Raw genomic sequence first — 23613 nt, forward strand, 5'->3', positions numbered from 1 at the left:
AGCCAAGAGCAGCATCCCACCCAGACAGTTAAGCCAAGGTCAGCATCCCACCCAAACAGTTAAGCCTAGATCAGCATCCCACCCAGACAATTTAGCCAAGGTCAGTATCCCACCCTGACAGCTAAGCCAAGTTTAGCATCCCACCCAAACAGCTAAGCCAAGGTCAGCATCCCACCCAGACAGTTAAGCCAAGGTCAGCATCCCACCCAGACAGTTAATCCAAGGTCAGCATCCAACCCAGACAGTTAAGCCAAGGTCAGCATCCACCCAGACAGTTAAGCCAAGGTCAGCATCCCACCCAAACAGTTAAGCCAAGGTCGGCATCCCACCCAGACATTTAAGCCAAGGTCAGCATCCCACCCAAACAGTTAAGCCAAGGTCGGCATCCCACCCAGACAGTTAAGCCAAGGTCAGCATCCCACCCATACAGTTAAGCCAAGGTCAGCATCCCACCCAGACACTTAAGCCAAGGTCAGCATCCCACCCAGACAGTTAAGCCAAGGTCAGCATCCCACCCATACAGTTAAGCCAAGGTCAGCATTCCACCCAGACAGTTAAGCCAAGGTCAGCATCCCACCCATACAGTTAAGCCAAGGTCAGCATCCCACCCAGACACTTAAGCCAAGGTCAGCGTCCCCCCCAGACAGTTAAGCCAAAATCAGCATCCCACCCAGACAGTTAAGCTAAGGTCAGCATCCCACCCAGACAGTTATGTCAAGGTCAGCATCCCACCCAGACAGCTAAGCCAAGGTCAGCATCCCACCCAGACAGTTAAGCCAAGGTCAGCATCCCACCTAGACAGATAAGCCAAGGTCAGCATCCCACCAAGACAGTTAAGCCAAGGTCAGCATCCCACCCAGACAGATAAGCCAAGGTCAGCATCCCACCGAGACAGTTAAGCCAAGGTCAGCATCCCACCCAGACAGTTAAGCCAAGGTCAGCATCCCACCCAGATAGTTAAGCCAAGGTCAGCATCCCACCCAGACAGTTAAGCCAAGGTCAGCATCCCACCCAGACAGTTAAGCCAAGGTCAGCATCCTACCCAGACAGTTAAGCCAAGGTCAGCATCCCACCCAGACAGTTAAGCCAAGGTCAGCATCCCACCCAGATAGTTAAGCCAAGGTCAGCATCCTACCCAGACAGTTAAGCCAAGGTCAGCATCCCACCCAGACAGTTAAGCCAAGGTCAGCATCCCACCCAGATAGTTAAGCCAAGGTCAGCATCCTACCCAGACAGTTAAGCCAAGGTCAGCATCCCACCCAGACAGTTAAGCCAAGGTCAGCATCCCACCCAGATAGTTAAGCCAAGGTCAGCATCCTACCCAGACAGTTAAGCCAAGGTCAGCATCCCACCCAGACAGTTAAGCCAAGGTCAGCATCCCACCCAGATAGTTAAGCCAAGGTCAGCATCCCACCCAGACAGTTAAGCCAAGGTCAGCATCCCACCCAGATAGTTAAGCCAAGGTCAGCATCCTACCCAGACAGTTAAGCCAAGGTCAGCATCCCACCCAGACAGTTAAGCCAAGGTCAGCATCCCACCCAGACAGTTAAGCCAAGGTCAGCATCCTACCCAGACAGTTAAGCCAAGGTCAGCATCCCACCCAGACAGTCAAGCCAAGGCCAGCATCCCACCCAGACAGTTAAGTCAAGGTCAGCATCCCACCCAGACAGTTAAGCCAAGGTCAGCATCCCACCCAGACAGTTAAGCCAAGGTCAGCATCCCACCCAGACAGTTAAGCCAAGGTCAGCATCCCACCCAGACAGTTAAGCCAAGGTCAGCATCCCACCCAGATAGTTAAGCCAAGGTCAGCATCCCACCCAGACAGTTAAGCCAAGGTCAGCATCCCACCCAGACAGTTAAGCCAAGATCAGCATCCCACCAGACAGTTAATCCAAGGTCAGCATCCCACCCAGACAGTTAATCCAAAGTCAGCATCCCACCCAGACTGTTAAGCCAAGGTCAGCATCCCACCCAGACAGTTAAGCCAAGGTCAGCATCCCACCCAGACAGTTTAGCCATGGTCAACATCCAACCCAGACAGCTAAGCCAAGGTCAGCATCCCACCCAGACAGTTAAGCCAAGGTCAGCATCCCACCCAGACAGTTAAGCCAAGGTCAGCATCCCATCCAGACAGTTAAGCCAAGGTCAGCATCCCACCCAGACAGTTAAGTAAAGGTCAGCATCCCACCCAGACAGTTAAGCCAAGGTCAGCATCCCACCCAGACAGTTAAGCCAAGGTCAGCATCTCACCCAGACAGTTAAGCCAAGGTCAGCATCCTATCTTCTTCATCTTTTACATATTCCTTGTCATCTCCTTTTTTTTTTCTCTTATATTTTCGTCTTTTTCTTTGTCTTCAATGTCTTCTTCGTCGTTTCTTCTTTGTCTTCTTCGTCTTCTTTTTCGTCTTCGTCTTCTTCGTCGTCTTCTTCGTCTTCTTCTTCGTCTTCTTTTTGGTCGTCTTCTTTGTCGTCGTCTTCTTCGTTTTCTTCTTTGTCTTCTTCGTCTTCTTCTTCGTCGTCTTCTTGGTCTTTTTCTTCGTCGTCTTCTTCTTCGTCTTCTTCGTCGTCTTCTTGGTCTTCTTCGTCGTCTTCTTCTTCTTCGTCTTCGTCTTCTTCTTCGTCGTCTTCTTCTTCGTCTTCTTCGTCTTTTTTTTTCGTCTTCTTCTTCTCGTCTTCTTCGTCGTCTTCTTGGTCTTCTTCGTCGTCTTCTTCTTCCTCGTCTTCTTCGTCGTCTTCTTGGGCTTCTTCGTCGTCTTCTTTGTCGTCTTCTTCTACTTCTTCGTCGTCATCTTGTTCTTCTTCGTCGTCTTCTACGTCGTCTTCTTCGTCTTCTTCGTCGCCTTCTTCTTCTTCTTCGTCTTCTTCTTCATCGTCTTCTTCGTCGTCTTTTTCGTCTTCTTCGTCTTTTTTTTTTTTTTTTTTTGCTCTGGTCGAGTTGGTTTCTATTTTTTTTTTGTCTTATATTTTTGGGTCGATTTTTTTTCTTCATCTTTTTTTTTTTTTTTTTTGCTCTGGTCGAGTTGGTTTGTATTTTTTTGTTTTATCTTTTATTTTTTTTGGATTTTTTCCTCTGGTCGAGTTGGTTTGTATTTTTTTTGTTTTATCTTTTTTTTGGATTTTTTCTCTGGTAGAGTTGGTTTGTATTTTTTTGTTTTATCTTTTTTTTCGATTTTTAGGGTTTTACAATTTTTTGGATTATTTTTTGTTTTCTGTTTGCTCGTGAGTTGATTTGTTTCTAAATGTTTTACCTTTTTTTCAATTTTCTCCTTTATGTTTCTTGATGCTGAGATGATTTTTGTTTGAGATATTGCTTTTCTATTATTGGGGCTCTTCTTTTTACCATGCCGGGAAGGGGCACGCTGGAAACTCCTGCATGGAGGCCGACACCTCGAGGCAGCGCTCATGCTGCTGAAGGATCGTCAATTAGGGCGTGAAGCGCCTTTTCCTGAAGGGACCGCCACCCTCACGCTCCTCCCGCTACCGCTCCTCCCGGTACCACGAGGCGATCAGGGATGCCGCTCGCCCCCATGGCTGAGCAAAGCGACCCCCGAGGCTCTTGATTCCGGTGATTGGGTGGGCCATTCCTCTCTCTGGTATTTACACATAGGGCTCGATTCAACACATCACCTCGGATTCCAGTAAGCCGTTTTGGGGACCTTGGAGTTGACATTGCACCCCCCCGAGTCTAGAGCTGGTTGACCGCGCGGCCCGTGACAACACACACAAAATGATGGTGATGCCGCACAATGTGGAACGTTTCTCTCTCTCTCTCTCTCTCAATCAATGTGTTTGTTGTAACCCGCAATCCCGGGTCACACAGGGGCGACGACACACTGTTTGTATTAGTGACACTTGACTTAAAATTCTAGTACTTTAGGAGTATTTAAAGGAGTTCGTAAATGGGGTGATGAAACGGTGTCGCCTTTCTTATATGTATTTTATTCTACCTTAATACTACTTAATATTACAGAGGGTAAAAATATTGTTTAAACCAGCGACTGGCTTACTAGACTCAATGAGTCTTCAGGTTTTCTTTCACTATTGGTTACTGACGTTAACACTGGTATAATATTGAGTAAAAACTCACACAATAAAGTATCATAGAAATATAATCCTAAGTAAAACTAAGATAATAGAACACAATAGATATGTTAGATACGCTTTCCTCTATGGTAATTCTTCACTCCATACTCACAGTAGCAACGATGAATGTTCTACCCATGTTGTCTAGGGAAGGACAACTGAGTGTCCAGCAACGAACAGAGTGCTGGTTAATCTGAGGTCAAGCCTGGAGAAATGCTTCTTATATAGGCAGACATCGCGAGGGTAATACGTCAGGCGTGTGAGTCATACATCAAACTCACACCGAGCTCATACAATAATCTACCTAACCGACATGCTTAATTCACGCGGTGACGCAGCTTTGTTTTCATAACATTTTGTTCCGCGGCTGATCGTGTTTTGGCCGCGGTGATTGTGTTTTGGCTTAGAGAGATAAGCGGGTGCGTTAATGGGCAATTACAATTGTGTATAGGTTGGTAAATGAACAGTGGGGACAATCATGTGTTGGAGTCCGTGTTGTGTTTTAGCGGTCGATACCGCTGTTGTCATCGGAAAATATTGCCGGTGAAGATGATGATGACACGAGTGGTGTCGCGGCTCGCGGGGCACCACATACCCCCCCCGTTAAAACCACGCCACGTCCTCGTGGCACGAAGCGGTCCGCCCGGCGGACGACCATGGAGGGCCAAGACGGGGATGGCGGGATCGTGGGGGAGGAGGCCTGCGAGAGACGGGACCTGAAGAGACAGAAGAAGGCCACCCCACCGGCGACGAAGACGACGCCGAGGAGGAGCAGCCACCCCCACCAAGGGAGGAAGGGGTCGAAGGCGGGGACCGGAGAGACGGATTCCTGGAGCGCGTGAAGTGCTGGAGGGAGGTCCAGCGGGGGGGCCAGAGACGACCCGGGCGACGGCGGCGGGGAGGGAAGGGCCAAGGGAGTCTTGGCCAGGAGCGATGAGACCACGTCACGTCCGATGTGGAAGGGGCGCGATGAACCGTCAGCGGGCGTCACCGTCCATAGTAGCAGAGGCAGGGAGGCTGAAGGCGTCGGAGTGGGCACTACAGCCCATACCGAGGCGGAGGAGACCCGTCCCGTTGATGGTCTGCCTGTATTTGGAGACCGGGCTGTCCGGGCAGACCATGGTGACCATCTGGGGAGTATCGGTAGCGAAGACCCAGCCCGCAGGAGACGGGATGAAGACCGGGGAAGACTCTGAGGAGAGACTTAGAACACAGCGAGAGGGCGTCTGGGCGATCGAGAAAGAGAGCGATCTCGCAGCGCTGGACAGAAGTCGAGTAGACAGGGGCGAATGTGGGACATACATAGAGCAGGTGGTGTTTAGTACAGCGGTCCAAGGAGTCCAAGAGCATATAGTGAGTGCGGTCTTCAGAAACCGCAAGGTAAGTGGAAAGCGTGTCGGTGTGCAGAAAATATGGCGTGCCATCAAGATGAAAAGGCAACGCGTCCATTTTAAACACATCGAACACGTCAGAGGGATCCCCTTTCATGGGGATTTGTAAGTAGAAGTGAAGGGTTCCTGAGGAAAGCGTACCTTTAGAAATAACCCTAGAGACATCTCTATACAATGCTAAATATTCATGTGCTGCAGTGAAAAGTAAGCCTGGGTAATGGAGTGACGCATTGCTGAGCACACGAAATAGTACATCATTTGGAAGGAGGAGAGGGGAAACCTGCGTTTGGGACAGCTGCTGAAGGCCAAGCTTGAGATTCAGAGTATCATGATTTAGGTCACTAAGTGCCAACTGAATGAGAAGGATAGTCTCCAAAATACGCATTTCCCCTTCAATTTGCAAGGTTTTTAGTGAGAACTGATGGATAATAGCTGAGGCCAAAGCCGAGGCGGACTCTAGACGGGAGATGGCAGAATGAATATGACGGAGGTCCCGAACTGTGGCGTTGAGGACTTCCTGATGGAGGTTAAGTTGACGTCTCTCTTCTGTGGACAGAGTGTAGAGCTGGGAGAGCTTCCCGTGTATCACATCTATTTGGGCCTGAGTGGCCGTACCGAAAAGGAGGTTTGCTACCGAGCCAAGGAAATCCACGGCTCCTCGCTTCTGGCGAGTCCGAAACGGGCTTCCATCTCTACCACTCATAGCCGACAGAAAGCTGTTAAGATCTTTGAATAACTTCTCAAACTCAATGTGAAAAGAGTCTAGAGTGCGCCTGAGCAGACCAACAGTGGGGAACGATTGATTCATATGTTCAATCGACCATGAAACTTCCGCTGTTAGATTTGCCACGTTGATGAGAGGACGTTGGATGTCGTCCGTCTTGATGACGACGGGGACAACATAGTACCGTCCTGTCAACAGCATCTTAAAGACTGGGGAGAAGACGAGGCGGGACGAATGGGTTGCTCCCGGGAGGGATCAAGGGAAGACAAGGAGAGGGCAACACCCAGGATCTGTAATTATAGGGGGCATCAGTTCGTTGGTCGTTGGCGATACTCAAGAGGGCGGTCCATCACATTGGGGAGAGAAGGGGTACCGTATTGGATCGTAATGAGCGACTGACACAGGGCTCTGAAGGAGCTGAGGGAACCAATGAGGGGACCTCTGAAGCATCTGAGGAGACAGGAGCCGGTGAGGAGAGCTCGGAAGGAGCTGGAAAGGACAATGGCAGCGGCTCCTCGGGGGAATAAGTCATGGGGAGTGGGTCCACTTCTACTACTTGATCAGGGAGAGGGTATGCACGCCTGACATTAGGAGAGTCATGGAAGCCAAGAGTCCTCGTGAACGACCTGAACATTATTTGTGTGAACTGTCTTGATCTTACCACCTCTAACCTGACGCAGTCGTAAGACTACAGGGCTTATTTTTCTAGCACCCTAAAGGTCCATTGAACAAGGGCTGGAGCTTCTTTGGTTCGCCCTTTGTACATACATGCCTTAAGTAGACCCGATCTCCTACTACCACCTGTTTGGGTTTGGATTTCCTAAACATTCTTTCTGACTCCTGCCATCCTATATCTATATTGGTCTGACATAGTTTATAGGTACGCTGATCGACACTAGAAGTAAATGCTTTATAGCTGTCAACATCATAACAAGGTTGGAGTTTATTCTCAAGCACTTCAAAAGGAACATTTGGGTCCTGAGAGAAAAGCAAGAAAATGGTGAATCTTTCAGAACACGATGGTAGGCAGTGCTGTAGGCGTGTGTTGCAACCGGAAGCATTTGGTCCCAGATACCGCGATTGTCCTCGCACAAAGTTCTCAAGATATTTATTAAGGTGCCATTAGGCCTTTCTATCACCCCGTTTGCAGACGGGTGATAAGGAGTTGTCCTTAGATGATCAATCTGTAACAACTGAGTCAACTCTCGTAAGAGAGTGTTGACGAACTCCTTTCCTTGATCCGTGACTAGAATCGGCGGGATGCTGTGTACACAGACTACGTTCTTGTAGAACGCAGCTGCCACTTCCTTGGCTGCCTTCGTACGAAGGGGGGTTGCTACCAAGAAGCGTGACAGGACGTCTATCACTGTCAGTACATACCTATAGCCTTCGTCTGAAACAGACAAAGGTCCGACAATATCCATATGGACTCTGTCAAACGGTTGGCCAACCTCTGGATACCTCATAAGTGGAGCTGGCGGGGATCCCCTCTTCTTAAACCGACAACAGACAGGACAAGATCTGACATATTGCTCCACGTCCGCCTTCATTCCCGGCCAGTACGCAAACTTGCGACAGCGTGCCAACGTAACCTTAGTGCCTCCATGCCCTGCAGGTAGCATGGAATGCGCCAAAGCTAACGCGTTAGGAATGTAGCTTGGTGGAACGATAACCAGTCTTTTCTGCTTGTTGTATTCATCGCAAACATCGCGGTAGAGAATGCATTTCTATTCACACAAGTCACTAAGAGGCAGTTTTTTGAAGTGCCTCTTAGCTGCATTTAACGTTACATTGCTCCTCTCTGCAACCTTTCTATCATCTCTCTCATGTACGTTACCACCGGTGGTCTGTTCAAAAGCATGCTTCAATTCTCTCAGTTCAGGATCGCGATCCTGGTGCTCCATGAGTCCAGCAAGACTCCAATGGAGAAACTTATCCTGTTTGTCATGTCCCTCCGGAGAGGCGACAGACATGTCCTGTCCACCCGTAAGGGTGACAGACATAATTCGAGCATCCAATTCGCCTTCTATCACGTCACTCTCCTGATTCCTAATCCTTGACAAAAAATCTGCTACCATGTTGCTGGAGCCTGGGAGATAATCAATACTAAAGTCAAATTCTCCTAGAAGTGTCTGCCAGCGTGCAATCCTGCTGCTAGGTACTGTGCTTTTTAACAGCCAAGTCAGTGGTCTATGGTCCGACAGGATGTGTATCCTATAACCCAAGATAAGGGGTCGGTTAGTACTGAGGCCATAGATGACTGCTAAAGCTTCTCTCTCTACCGCTGAGTAGTTACGTTCTGCTCCATTCAGGGTTCTACTAAAATAAGCTATGGGACGTAAACTACCATTTTCATCCTTTTGTTGCAACACACCACCTATTGCCTTATCTGACGCATCTGTGGTGAGATTGAAGGGCTTCCGGAAATCCGGAAAGGCTAAAACAATGTCAGTCGTTAGACTGTTCTTTAGTGTGCTAAATGCATGCAATGCCTCTTCATTCCACTCCAGATGTGTCTTATCATTCTTGGTTACTTTCCTCCCTTTGAGTAAATTATTAAGTGGGGATGCTATCTTGGCAAAGTCTTTAATGAATTTCCTATAAAAGTTAACCAATCCCAGGAAACCTTGAAGTTCTTTGACTGTTTTCGGAGGAGTGAGTTGTTGCACCGCCTGTACCTTTGAGGGCTGAGGCTTCAAGCCAGAAGCACTAACAATGTGACCCAGATAATCTACTTGCTCTTTGAAAAAGGAACACTTATCTAGTCTTAAGGACAGGTGAGCCTTCTGCAGTCTGTCCAAGACGGCATGGAGGTTCTTTAGGTGATGGTCCATGTCTTTCCTTGTACTATCAAATCATCAAGGTATACATGTACAATTCTTCCTGTCAGACCTATGAGAACTTGATTCATGATCCGTTGATAGGCTGCAGGTGCTGTTTTTAATCCAAAGGGGACTGTAGTGAATTCATAGAGGCCATAAGGTGTCGTGAAGGCTGTCAAGTGTTTAGATTCCTCTGCCAATGGGACTTGGTGGTAGCCCTGGCGCAAATCAAGGGAGGTGAATACTTTACTTTCCCCTAACTGTTGCAAAATGAGGTTAATGTTAGGGAGTGGATGTTTGTCATCAATCAATTCATCGTTCAGAGCGCGGAAGTCGAGACAAAGTCTGACTCCACCATCCTTTTTGGCAACAGGGACTAGAGGTGCGCTGTAGGGTGACGCACTAGGGCGTATAATACCCTGGGCCTCAAGGTCCTTGAGCTGAATCTCTATTTCTTTATGATATTTTACTGGTATTGGGTATGGCTTTTTATATATAGGCTTGTCATTTTTTAGCCTTAAAGTGTGAACATAATAGGGGGTAATAGTGAGTGGCTCGTTTTTTAGAGCAAACACATCAGGATACTTGCGGGTTAAGCCCTTCAGCCAGCAATTTTCCCGTTGTGAGGGTAAAAATAGCTCGTCTATCAGCTTATCGAGTACCATCTGCTTACTTGACTGGGTGACAGGCGGCTTTGTAGCTGTTTTTTGTGACAGCCGCTACACATTCATTAGTCGATGATTGATAGTATTCTGAGTGACAAGAATAAATGTGTCCCATCACTTCACCTGTTGGCATCTCAATAGTTTCTTCAGTTGGGTTAGCATAGGGAATGATGAATTTGCCTTTGGTTTGTTTGACGTTAGGAGTTAAGGTTACTAACCCGGGAAATAAAAATGAAGAAGGGATATCATTGGACCTTGGGAGAAATAAGGCTTGCTGGGCTCTGCCAATCTCTGCCTCCAGAGTGACATACCCTGCCGTGCCTGGGAGCAAGGACGCCACGTTAATAGCGTATGCTTTCACTGGTACTTCCTCCATCTCGTCTAAAGTAGGTTTATGATCTTCTGGGTACGGGCTCATATCGTCCGCAGCCAGGAATGTACTTCCACTGGGTAGGCGCCCACCATTACACTAAACTGCCCAGGTGTGGCCAGCGGTGCAGCTACCACATTTTGTCTCCACATAAATTCTAGGCCCAACAAAACTGCTGTTGGTAACACTATACCTTGTGATATTACTACAAACTTTTCTATAATTTCTCCGTGCCCAAAGTCTACTACTACTTCGGCTAGTCCTTTATTAGGGATTGGAGTCCGATCTACCCCTTGTATGGAGAGAGGTTCTGTAACTATCATCTTCCCGCCTACCTTCCTAAATAAATCTTCTTCTATGAGGGACGCTCCTGCTCCTGTGTCTAGCATTGCGTAAACCATCTCCTTTGATGCATTAGCGCCTACGCACAATCTCAACGTGAGGGCGTTGGTAGGGCCGTGGACTGCCGCAGCTACTCTGGGGTCGTTTTTTTTTTGTTCTTCTCGTGGTCAGGGTTGACCCAGGAGCTACGGGGTGAGGGACCGGCCGTGTACTCCGGGCGCCAGGCAGCGCAAGGCGAGACAGGCTGACGCCTGTTTCGAGTGGGCTGGTACTGAGGGTACCGAGAGCCCGTTGGTGGGTGGTAGGCACCCCTATACTGCCTTCCATATGTGCAATCGCGAGCCATGTGTCCTACATACCCACAAGCATAACATGTAGGTGGCGTGGGCGCGTTCCCATATGGGCGTGTAGGTGGCGTGGCGTGCCGTCCTCCCCTTTGGGGTATCGGGTAACGTGACTGGCCTGGAGGGCGTGGAGGACGGGCTTGTGAGACATGTTTGGGTCCGGATGCCTGGGTGGAACAGACGTTCAGCACTTTTATTTCTTTGGCGATATCGGCATCGGATAGCTTCGACTCTGGATAAGCTTTAATATACTCATACCCTTTCTTTAATACCTTCTGTGGGTCCCCCTTTTCTTCCTCCGTTAGGATGAGTAAGAGGGCCGGAGGGAAAGCCTCTCTGAGCCGTAAAGCGGTTATCTCAGTTAGCAAACTGGCATTGTCAGGCTTGAGAGCGATCAACTCGTCTCTCAATGTCTCCAGGCGGATGAGGAAGGTGCGGATGTTTTCTCCTGTCCGCCGTTTTGCCTCTCCCAATTCTTTCTGGAGGACCGAAAAGGTCCTTACTGTGGGAAACACACGTAGGAAGTCTTCCTTTACTTTTTCCCAATCCTGTCCACATCTAGTGATACAACCGAGGAGATGATCGCGCTGCTCCCAGGGCATATTGTTTGGCTAACTCAATCTTTCCGGTAGTGTCCCAATTTGCCTGTGTCCGGCTTTCAATATCCTCTATCCATTTCTTTGCTAGCTTATGGCATGGGAGGTTTGGTGCTTTGCTACTTTTTTCTTCTCCACCACAAAAATATAAGAGTCCCTGCACTCTACTAAAATCATTCAAGGTATGACGGCTAAGTAGCGTGACAAGATCATCATGGGCAAGGGTGATCGATTTTCCATCTCCTTTTTTGGGGGGAGGGTTCTTGCCTTCGTCTGGCATTTTTAACTCTAAAGTCTTATTCCCGTAATTCCAAGAATATCTGTCTTCTCCCTCGCTTTCGGATGTGGACATACACCAGTACAATACCAATATAAACCAATATAAATTGCAAGTTTCACCACAAGTTTCACCACATGTTTCACCACAAGTTTCACCACATGTTTCACCACATGTTTCACCACATGTTTCACCACCCCACACCTGACACCAATGTTGTAACCCGCAATCCCGGGTCACACAGGGGCGACGACACACTGTTTGTATTAGTGACACTTGACTTAAAATTCTAGTACTTTAGGAGTATTTAAAGGAGTTCGTAAATGGGGTGATGAAACGGTGTCGCCTTTCTTATATGTATTTTATTCTACCTTAATACTACTTAATATTACAGAGGGTAAAAATATTGTTTAAACCAGCGACTGGCTTACTAGACTCAATGAGTCTTCAGGTTTTCTTTCACTATTGGTTACTGACGTTAACACTGGTATAATATTGAATAAAAACTCACACAATAAAGTATCATAGAAATATAATCCTAAGTAAAACTAAGATAATAGAACACAATAGATATGTTAGATACGCTTTCCTCTATGGTAATTCTTCACTCCATACTCACAGTAGCAACGATGAATGTTCTACCCATGTTGTCTAGGGAAGGACAACTGAGTGTCCAGCAACGAACAGAGTGCTGGTTAATCTGAGGTCAAGCCTGGAGAAATGCTTCTTATATAGGCAGACATCGCGAGGGTAATACGTCAGGCGTGTGAGTCATACATCAAACTCACACCGAGCTCATACAATAATCTACCTAACCGACATGCTTAATTCACGCGGTGACGCAGCTTTGTTTTCATAACATTTTGTTCCGCGGCTGATCGTGTTTTGGCCGCGGTGATTGTGTTTTGGCTTAGAGAGATAAGCGGGTGCGTTAATGGGCAATTACAATTGTGTATAGGTTGGTAAATGAACAGTGGGGACAATCATGTGTTGGAGTCCGTGTTGTGTTTTAGCGGTCGATACCGCTGTTGTCATCGGAAAATATTGCCGGTGAAGATGATGATGACACGAGTGGTGTCGCAGCCCTCGGGGCACCACATGTTACTCACTTTCTCATTGCCACACCCACTCACTTGCTTGTCTTTTCGCTTGCTTGCGTGTGCTGCTCACCCACACACACACACACACACACACACACACACACACACACACACACACACACACACACACACACACACACACACACACACAATTCCTCGGATAATTGTGAATAGGAAGGACTCATGACGCTGCTGATGCCCCCTATGTCCCTACCCCCTTCATCTCCTCCTCGTCTTGGTCTTGGAGAGGAAGTTGGAGGAGAAGGGGAAGTGAAGCTCGTCAGGTTGCAAGGAGAAATGGAGGGATTAGGGCAGTGAAGGGGTTATGGGTAGATCAGGATGAGGATGTGGATATGAGAGGGGTAAGGAATAAGGAAAGCCCGGTAGCGAGATGAGTTGCCGAGGTGAGACACACTAGCAGGTGAGTGTTAATTAGGGGAGAGAGAGAGAGAGAGAGAGAGAGAGAGAGAGAGAGAGAGAGAGAGAGAGAGAGAGAGAGAGAGAGAGAGAGAGAGAGAGAGAGAGAGAGAGAGAGAGAGAGAGAGAGAGAGAGAGAGCACATCGAGGAGGAACAGTGGAGAGGAAATAAGAATAAGAAAAAAAAGGAGAATAGAAAGAGAGAAAGGAAGGAGATGGAACAAGAGAGAGAACATAAGAACTGCAATGGACGTATAAAAAGAAGAGTGAAGAAGAGTGGAAGAAAAAGAGTAGAAAAGTAATAACGATAATGATAATAAAAAGGTAATACTTTGGAGAGTATTGGAAGGGCTAGAGTGGACAGTCGAGTGCAGCGGGGCCGCGGGAGGGGGGGAGGCAGGCAGTTAGCAAGTTCAGAAGAGCAGTCAGCGCGAAAATATCGATAGAAGATAGAAAGAGAGCAACATGGCGGCAGAATTTAAGAGGTAGCAGACTATCAGTTAGAGCCCCCACAGCTCTAAATCCGGCTGTGTGTGTGTGTGTGTGTGTGTGTGTGTGTGTGTGTGTGTGTGTGTGTGTGTGTGTGTGTGTACTGTGTATCTGTGTGTGTGTGTGTGTGTGTGTGTGTGTGTGTGTGTGTGTGTGTGTGTGTGTATCTGTGTGTGTGTGTGTGTGTGTGTGTGTGTGTGTGTGTGTGTGTGTGTGTGTGTGTGTGTGTAGCACACACACACACACACACACACACACACACACACACACACACACACACCTAGAGAGAGAGAGAGAGAGAGAGAGAGACTCAAGATAACATAACACTAAAATAATATTCGGTAACTCTCACTCTCTCTCTCTCTCTCTCTCTCTCTCTCTCTCTGTATATATACAGCTGTTGGTAGGTGTGTGTGTGTGTGCGTGTGTGTGTGTTAATTCCTTATGGATTTTTCTGATTATACACACACACACACACACACACACACACACACACACACACACACACACACATGGCCGGATTTAGAGTTGTGGGGGCCCTGGGCACAGCATGTTGTGGGGGCCCAGTTTTCAGTGTGTTAAATGTATTGGGGGGTGGGCAGTGAGCGAAATTTAAGCGATTTGGTTCAGTTGAGAGGGCTAGGGGGCGTTGTATTGGAATATTGTGAAATAATATAATAATACGTTGTATTTATATAATTCATAGCGCACACAGAGCCAGTAGAATAAATTAATTAACCCTAAAAACTAGAGGCTACTGTCAAGTGATCATGTCACCCTACCCCACCCAGTACAAATGACTAAGATCGAGCAAAACACATAAGTTTTGTGTTTCGTTTGTGAGGATTTCACAGGCGAGAAGTGGATTGGATGTTCTTTGTGTCCTGAATGGTGTCATGTGGAGTGTGCTCATTTGTCTGGAATTAAGCAATATACATAAAATTAACTGCATTTGCACCCCATGCCTCCATAACGCATCTCTGGCTACCAGCATTGTGGTAAAAATGGATGAATTCAACCAAGAATTATCTAAAGATATATCTAGTGTTAGGGATCGATGAGGTTGAAGCAAGGGCTGAGAAGGTGCAGGAGGAGCTGGGATCAATTGCTGACGCGGTTCGTGCAGACAAGGCAAATCTTAGTTGGGCTGAGGTGGCGAAGAGAGACAGGGAAGTCAGGAAGAATCTCTTGTTGTGGAAGCTTCTAACCAGGAAAAGAAGGCAACAGACACGAAGGATGAAGTCTCCCAGTCAATGAATGGCATTCACATAACTGATTCAAGATTCACAAATGGAGGTAATATTGTCATGAACTCTGACAATGAGAACACAAGGGATGAGGCTGCTCAATATTTGGTGTCTTACTACCAAGAGTGTTGGAAAATAGAAAACACAGATATTGATATACAATGTTGAAAATGAGGAGTCCAAGGAAAAAATAAAGGAGGCCATCTTAGACCGCAAAGAGTTCTTACTCACAATTGAGGGTGTTGAGAATAAGATTGAGCTGTTTTTTAGTAAGCCTGCAGCTGGCGGCACAATGCACTACATTCTGAGGTGTGATCCAGCTGTGAGAGAGCTGACTCACAAGAATCATGACAAGTTGAAATTAGAATGGAGAATATAAACAGGGAGAGACAGATTCCGTGCAATTAGATGCTATCATTGCCAGAGATACGGCCATTTTGAGGTCAACTGTACTGTTAAGAGCAATGGAAAGGCCCAAAAATGTTTCAAATGCACTGACGATCACAAATCGAAGGATTGCGTTGAAGGATTGTTTTTTTTTTTTTTTACAGCAAAGGAGACAGCTCAAGGGCACAAAAAAGTAAACATTAATAAAAAAAAAAAGCCCGCTACTCGCTGCTCCTAAAAAGAATCCAAAGAGGTGGCCGAAAGATAAGTCAGTTTCGGGAGGAGAGGTGTCCTGATACCCTCCTCTTGAAAGAGTTCAAGTCGTAGGCAGGAGGAAATACAGATGAAGGAAGATTGTTCCAGAGTTTACCAGCGTGAGGGATGAAAGAGTGAAGATGCTGGTTAACTCTTGCATAAGGGGTTTGGACAGTATAGGGATGAGCATGAGTAGAAAGTCGAGTGCAGCGGTGCCGCGGGAGGGGGGGAGGCATGCAGTTAGCAAGTTCAGAAGAGCAGTCAGCGTGGAAATATCGATAGAAGATAGAAAGAGAGGCAACATTGCGGCGGAATTTAAGAGGTAGAAGACTATCAGTATGAGGAGGAGAGCTGATGAGACGAAGAGCCTTTGCCTCATCTCTGTCCAGAAGAGCTGTGTGAGTGGAGCCCCCCCACACTTGAGATGCTTACTCCATACGAGGGCGGACAAGGCCCTGTATATGGACAGCAACTGTGCAGGGAGAAGAACTGGCGGAGACGGTACAGAACGCCCAGCCTCGAGGAAGCTGATTTAGTAAGAGATGAGATATGAAGTTTCTGTTGATATTTTGAGTTAAGGATAGACCGAGGATGTTTAGTGTTGAGGAAGGTGATAGCTGGGTGTTGTCAAAGAATAGGGGATAGTTGTTTGGAAGATTGTGTCGAGTGGATAGGTGGAGAAACTGTGTTTTGAGGCGTTGAAGGACACCAGGTTCTTCTTGCCCCAATCGGAAATAATAGTAAGGTCTGAGGCTAAGCGTTCTGCAGCCTCCAGCCTTGAGTCGTTAAGTTCCTGAAGGGTGGGTCTTCTATTAAAAGAAGTTGAATAATGCAGAGTGGAATCATCGGCGTAGGAATGGATAGGACAGTTCGTTTTGGAAAGAAGATCATCAATGAACAACAGAAAAGAGTGGGAGATAGGACAGAACCCTGTGGGACACCACTGTTAATAGATTTAGGGAAGAACAGTGACCGTCTACCACGGCAGAAATAGAACGGTCAGAAAGGAAACTGGAGATAAAGGTACAGAGAGAAGGATAGAAACCGTAGGAGGGTAGTTTAGAAAGCAAAGATTTGTGCCAGACCCTATCAAAAGCTTTTGATATGTCCAGCGCAATAGCAAAAGTTTCACCGAAACGGCTAAGAGAGGATGACCAAGAGTCAGTTAAGAAGGCTAGGAGATCACCAGTAGAACGCCCTTGCGGAACCCATACTGGCGATCAGATAGAAGGTCAGAAGTGGAAAGGTGCTTTTGAATCTTACGGTTAAGGATTGATTCAAAAGCTTTAGATAGACAAGAAAGTAAAGCAATAGGACGGTAGTTTGAGGGATTGGACCGGTCACCCTTCTTAGGTACAGGCTGTGTGAAGGCATACTTCCAGCAAGAAGGAAAGGTAGATGTTGACAGGCAGAGGCGAAAGAGTTTGACCAGGCAGGGTGACAGCACGGAGGCACAGTTTTTAAGGACAATAGGAGGCACTCCATCAGGTCCATAAGCCTTCTGAGGATTGAGGCCAGAGAGGCATAGAAAACATCATTTTGAAGAATCTTTATAACAGGCATAAAGGAGTCAGAGGGGGGATGAGTAGGAGGAATATGCCCAGAATCGTCCAGAGTGGAGTTTTTAGAAAAAGTTTGAGAGAAGAGTTCAGCCTTAGAGATAGATGAGACGGCAGTGTTGCCGTCAGGACTGAGGAGTGGAGGGAAAGATGAAGAAGTGAAGTTGGAGGAGATGTTTTTGGCTAGATGCCAGAAGTCACAGGAAGAGTTAGAGAAAGCAAGGTTTTGACATTTTCTATTAATGAAAGAATTTTTGGTTAGTCGGAGAATAGATTTGGCACGATTTCGGGCAGAAATGTAAAGTTCATAATTAGCATTAGTTTGAAGGCTCTGGTATCTTTTGTGAGCTACCTCTCTATCATTGACAGCACGGGAACAAGCGTGATTAAACCAAGGCTTTTAGCGTGAGGAGTAGAGAAAGAACGAGGAATGTATGCCTCCATTCCAGAGACAATCACCTCTGTGATGCGCTGAGCACACACAGAGGGTCTCTATCCTGGAAGCAATAATCATTCCACGGGAATCGGAAAAGTACATCCTCAGGTCGTCCCACCGAGCTGAAGCAAAATGCCAGAAGCATCGCCTCTTCGGTGGGTCCAGAGGATGTACAGGAGCGATAGGACAGGATGCAGAAATAAGATTGTGATCGGAGGAGCCCAACGGAGAGAACAGTTTGACAGAATAAGCAGAAGGGTTTGAGGTAAGGAAGAGGTCTAGAATGTTGGGCCGATCTCCAAGACGGTCAGGAATACGTGTAGGGTGCTGGACCAACTGCTCTAGGTCGTTGAGGATAGCAAAGTTGTAGGCTTGTTCACCAGGATGGTCAGTGAAAGAGGATGAAAGCCAAAGCTGGTGGTGAACATTGAAATCTCCTAGGATGGAGATTTCAGCGAAGGGAGAGTGGGTCAAGATGTGCTCCACTTTAGAATTCAAATAGTCAAAGAATTTTACATAGTTGGTAGAGTTAGGTGAGAGATAAACAGCACAGATGTATTTAGTAATAGAATGACAGTGAAGTCTTAACCAGATGGTGGAAAATTCAGAAGAGTCAAGGTCGTGGGCACGAGAGCAAGTGATGTCGTTGCGCACGTAGGCGCAACATCCAGCTTTGGATTGAAATTTAGGATAGAGATAGTAGGAGGGAACAGAGTAGAGATTGCTGTCAGTAGCCTCAGGAAACCTGTGTTTCGGTAAGGAAGAGAAGGTGAGGTTTAGAGGAGGAGAGATGATGTTCCACAGAATGAAAATTAGAGCGAAGACCGCGAATGTTGCAGAAATTGAGAAGAAAGAGGTTCGAGGAGTTATCAAGACACCTCTCGGGTCGGCAGCCAGAGGGGGAGTCCTCCCTGGGGGAATTTGTGGCCCCCCCCCCAGGCGGGGACTCCGAGGCATTGCTTAATTGAGCCATTTTGAATTTTGAATTTTGGAAAAAGGTGTATATGTTATGTGAATGTAGTGTGGTGTGGATAAAGAGAGGATCTGTCTTTAGAGAGCATGCTGAACTACTCTCCGGTGTTGGTGAGACAATAGGGAAACGGTTAGTGAGGACATGGGAAGGGTCTTTGGAGGGCTTCAGCTCCCTTCTCACCTCCCATATATACCTCACCGGGAGTGGCTTGCGCCCGTTCGGTAGGTGTCTTCCTACCTACTCCAGCCAATGTGAGGTACAAGAAGCCTGAAATCAACCACTCAGTGAATGACCAGTGTTGTGTAGTACTTCAAACCGAAATCGAGAGAATTCGTAACATTACCGATCATGGCTATTAATTAGTGTTTGTACTCAAAGACAAATTGTGTGTTAAATGATCAGTGTGTTGGAAATAATTTAGTGTGAACCCAAACACGGCCAAGTGACTTTGATGATGCCAAGTTTTATCAAAAGGACATCAGTAGGCTATTCATGAAAGCAATCACGACTCACTCACTCACTACGACGTTGTGAATAAGTGCATCGGGGATTGTTATCGAGGCTAACATCATAATTGTTGACGGCCCTCGCAGAGCACTGCACCAGCAGCGGAGCGGGGCCTGAAACCTCATCAACGGTAAACGGTAAACGGAGAAGAGAGAAGAGTGATTGAAATAATAAGAAAAAGATAAAAAAAACATCGAATAAGTCAAAATGAGAAAATAAAGAAAGAAAGAAAGGATGAAAGAAAGAGTCTAAGGAAAAGAAGAAGGAGGAAAGATACAAATTAAGAAAGGGAGGGAAGAAGGAAGGAAAGAAGGAAGGAGAATAAGATAGTTAATGGGATAAATAGTTGAAGGAAGGATATTTAGAAAGGAAGACATGGGAATATGAATAACGTTCCAAGGAAGTGGGAGAACAAAATATAGGTCACGACTATTTCATGAGCTAGTCTATAAGAGAGAACTAAAACGATGAATAACTGTGAGGTAAAGACAGCAAGGCGAGGAAAACAGGGATTTGTGTATCATGACGTAGAGAGAGAAATGAGGAACAGCTGAGAGGATTAATAGCTTATAAGAAGAGGAGGTGGTGGTGGAGGAGGACGAGGAGGAGGAGGAGAAAAAAAAATTACAAAAAACAGGGGGAAGAGAAAGAAAAGGAAGGGAAAGGAAGGGAAGGAAGGGAGAGGAAGGAAAAGGAGTGAAGGAGGGAAAAGGAAGGAAAGGAAGGGAAGGAAGAAGAAGGGAAGGAAGTAGAAAAAACATATATATATAGATATATATATATATATAGATATATATATATATATATATATATATATATAGATATATATATATATATATGTATATATATATATATATATATATATATATATATATATATATATATATATATATATATATATATATATATATATATATATATATATATATATATATATATATATATATATATATATATGTATATGTAAATTATCTAGGATAGGGAGAAGACGTAAGAGAAAGGAGAAAGGGAAAGATAATAAGAGGACGGAGAGAGAAGGGAAAGGAAGGGAGATAAGTATGAAAGTAGGAAGGACAAAGGAAGGGAAAGGAGGAAGAAAGAAGGGAATAAGGAAGGAAGGAAGGAAAGGAAGAAAAAAGTAATAGTAATAATAATAATAATAATAATAATAATAATAATAATAATAATAATAATAATAATAATAATAATAATAATAATAATAATAATAATAATAATAATAATAATAATAATAATAATAATAATAATAATAATAATAATAATAATAATAATAATAATAATAATAATAATAATAATAATAATAATAATAATAATAATAATAATAATAATAATAATAATAATAATAATAATAATAATAATAATAATAATAATAATAATAATAATAATAATAATAATAATAATAATAATAATAATAATAATAATAATAATAATAATAATAATAATAATAATAATAATAAAAATAATAATAATAATAATAATAATAATAATAATAATAATAATAATAATAATAATAATAACGACAATAATAATAATAATAATAATAATATTAATATAAATAATAATAATAATAATAATAATAATAATAATAATAATAATAATAATAATAATAATAATAATAATAATAATAATAATAATAATAATAATAATAATAATAATAATAATAATAATAATAATAATAATAATAATAATAATAATAATAATAATAATAATAATAATAATAATAATAATAATAATAATAATAATAATAATAATAATAATAATAATAATAATAATAATAATTTAATAGTAATAGCAATAATATTAGTAAAAAAAATGATAATATTATTAATAATAATAATAATAATAATAATAATAATAATAATAATAATAATAATAATAATAATAATAATAATAATAATAATAATAATAATAATAATAATAATAATAATAATAATAATAATAATAATAATAATAATAATAATAATAAAAATAATAATAATAATAATAATAATAATAATAATAATAATAATAATAATAATAATAATAATAATAATATAATAATAATAATAATAATAATAATAATAATAATAATAATAATAATAATAATAATAATAATAATAATAATAATAATAATAATAATAATAGTAATAATAATAATAATAATAATAATAATAATAATAATAATAATAATAATAATAATAATAATAATAATAATAATAATAATAATAATAATAATAATAATAATAATAATAATAATAATAATAATAATAATAATAATAATAATAATAATAATAATAATAATAATAATAATAATAATATTTATAATAAAAATAAAAATAATTATTATTATTAGCAAATGAAAGCACCTTGATATTGAGGAGCAGATGAAAGAAACTCGATATTGATGAGCAGATAAAAAGCAACATCAAAATGAGGAGCAGATGAAACCAAAACCAAATTGAGGAGCAGATCAGATCAAATTGATATTGAGGAGCAGAAGAAAGCACTTGATATTGAGGAGCAGATGAAAGAACCTCGATATTGAGGAGAAGATAAAATCAACTTGATATTGAAGAGCAGATGAAAGCACCTTGATATTGAGGAGCAGATGAAAGCACCTTGATATTGAGGAGCAGATGAAAGCACCTTGATATTGAGGAGCAGATGAAAGCACATCGATATTAAGGAGCAGATGAAACCACATTGATATTGAGAAGCATATGAAAGCACCTTGATATTGAGGAGCAGAAGAAAGCACCTTGATATTGAGGAGCAGATATAAACAGCTCCATATTGAGGAGCAGATGAAAGAACCTCGATATTGAGGAGCAGATGATAGCACCTCGATATTAAGGAGCAGATGAGAGCACCTTGATATTAAGGAGCAGATGAAAGCACATCGATATTGGGGAGCAGATGATAGCACCTCGATAATGATGAGCAGATGAAAGCTCATCGAAACAGATGAGAAGATTATACCACCTCGATATTAAAGAGCAGGTGAAAGCACATCGAAAATGGGGGGCAGGTGAAAGCATCTCGATATTAAGGAGCAGGTGAAAGCACCTTGATATTGAGGAGCAGATGAAAGCACATCGATATTGGGGAGCAGATGATGGCACCTCGATAATGATGAGCAGATGAAAGTACTGATATTGAGGAGCAGATGAAAGCACCTTGATATTCAGGAAGAGATATAAGCCCCTTGATATTGAGGAGCAGATGAAAGCACATTGATATTGAGAAGCAGATGTAAACAGCTCCATATTGAGGAGCAGATGAAAGCAACTCATATTGAGGAGCAGATGATAGCACTCGATATTGAGGAGCAGGTGAGAGCACCTTGATTTTGAAGAGCAGATGTAAACAGCTCCATATAAAGGAGCAGATGAAAGCACTCGATATTGAGGAGCAGATGAGAGCACCTTTGATATTGAGGAATCAGATGAAAGCATATCGATATTGGGGAGCAGATGAAAGCACATTGATATTGAGGAATCAGATGAAAGCTCGATATTGGGGAACAGATGATAGCACCTCTATAATGAGAGAAGATCAGATGAGAGCACCTTGATATTAATGAGCAGATGAGAGCACCTCGATATTGGGGAGCAGATGATAGCACTCGATATTGAGGAGCAGATGAAAGCACATCGATATTGAGGAGCAGATGATAGCACCTCGATAATTATGAGCAGATGAAAGCACATCGAAACTGAGGAGAAGATGAAAACACCTCGATATTAAAGAGCAGGTGAAAGCCCATCGATATTGAGGAGCAGGTGAAAGCACCTCGATATTAAGGAGCAGATGAAAGCACATCGATATTGAGGAGGAGATGAAAGAACCTTGATATTGAGGAGCAGATGAAAGCACCTCGATATTGAAGAGCAGATGAAAGCAGCTCGATATTGAGGAGCAGATAAAAGCAACCATATTGAGGAGCAGATGATAGCACCGATATTGAGGAGCAGATGAGAGCACCTGATATTGAAGAGCAGATGTAAACAGCTCCATATTGAGGAGCAGATGAGAGCACCTCGATATTGAGGAGCAGATGAGAGCACCTTGATATTGAAGAGCAGATGAAAGCACCTCGATATTGAGGAGCAGATGAAAGCACATTGATATTGAGGAATCAGATGAAAGCATATCGATATTGGGGAACAGATGATAGCACCTTGATATTGATGAGAAAAGGAAAGCACCTCGTTATTGAGGAGCAGATGAAAGCACCTTCATATTGAGGAGCAGATGAAAGCACGATATTGAGGATCAAATGAAAGCACCTTGATATTGAGGAGCAGATGAAAGAAACTCAATATTTAGGAGCAGATTAAAGCACCTTGATATTGAGGAGCAGGTGAAAGCACATCGATATAGAGGAGCATATGAAAGCACATTGATATTGAGGAGCAGATGAAAGCACCTCAATATTGAGAAGCAGGTGAAAGCAAATCGATATTGAGGAGAAGGTGAAAGCACCTTGATATTGATGTGCAGATGAAAGCACCTTGATATTGAGGAGCAGATGAAAGCACCTTGATATTGAGGAGCAGATGAAAGCACCTCGATATTGAGGAGTAGATGAAAGCACCTCGATATTGAGGAGTAGATAAAAGCACCTCGATA

General features: G+C 43.6%; 1 long non-coding RNA gene across 3 annotated transcripts; it reads left to right on the forward strand.

Annotated features, from left to right (window-relative positions):
• The first annotated feature begins 382 nt into the window (after positions 1–382).
• On the forward strand, positions 383–2862 carry LOC126994251 (uncharacterized). 3 transcript variants are annotated; one of them, XR_007748915.1, is made up of 4 exons: positions 383–440; positions 565–595; positions 1650–1773; positions 2176–2862. It is a non-coding gene; the product is annotated as an uncharacterized LOC126994251 (long non-coding RNA). The 3 variants fall into 3 exon arrangements; XR_007748914.1 differs by lacking the exon at positions 383–440 and adding an exon at positions 476–533; XR_007748916.1 differs by lacking the exon at positions 383–440 and adding an exon at positions 476–533 and having other exon boundaries at positions 1650–1742.
• The last annotated feature ends 20751 nt before the right edge of the window (positions 2863–23613 follow it).

The sequence above is a fragment of the Eriocheir sinensis genome, unplaced genomic scaffold (genome assembly GCF_024679095.1).
Source record: "Eriocheir sinensis breed Jianghai 21 unplaced genomic scaffold, ASM2467909v1 Scaffold755, whole genome shotgun sequence".
In the NCBI taxonomy this organism is placed as follows: domain Eukaryota; kingdom Metazoa; phylum Arthropoda; class Malacostraca; order Decapoda; family Varunidae; genus Eriocheir; species Eriocheir sinensis.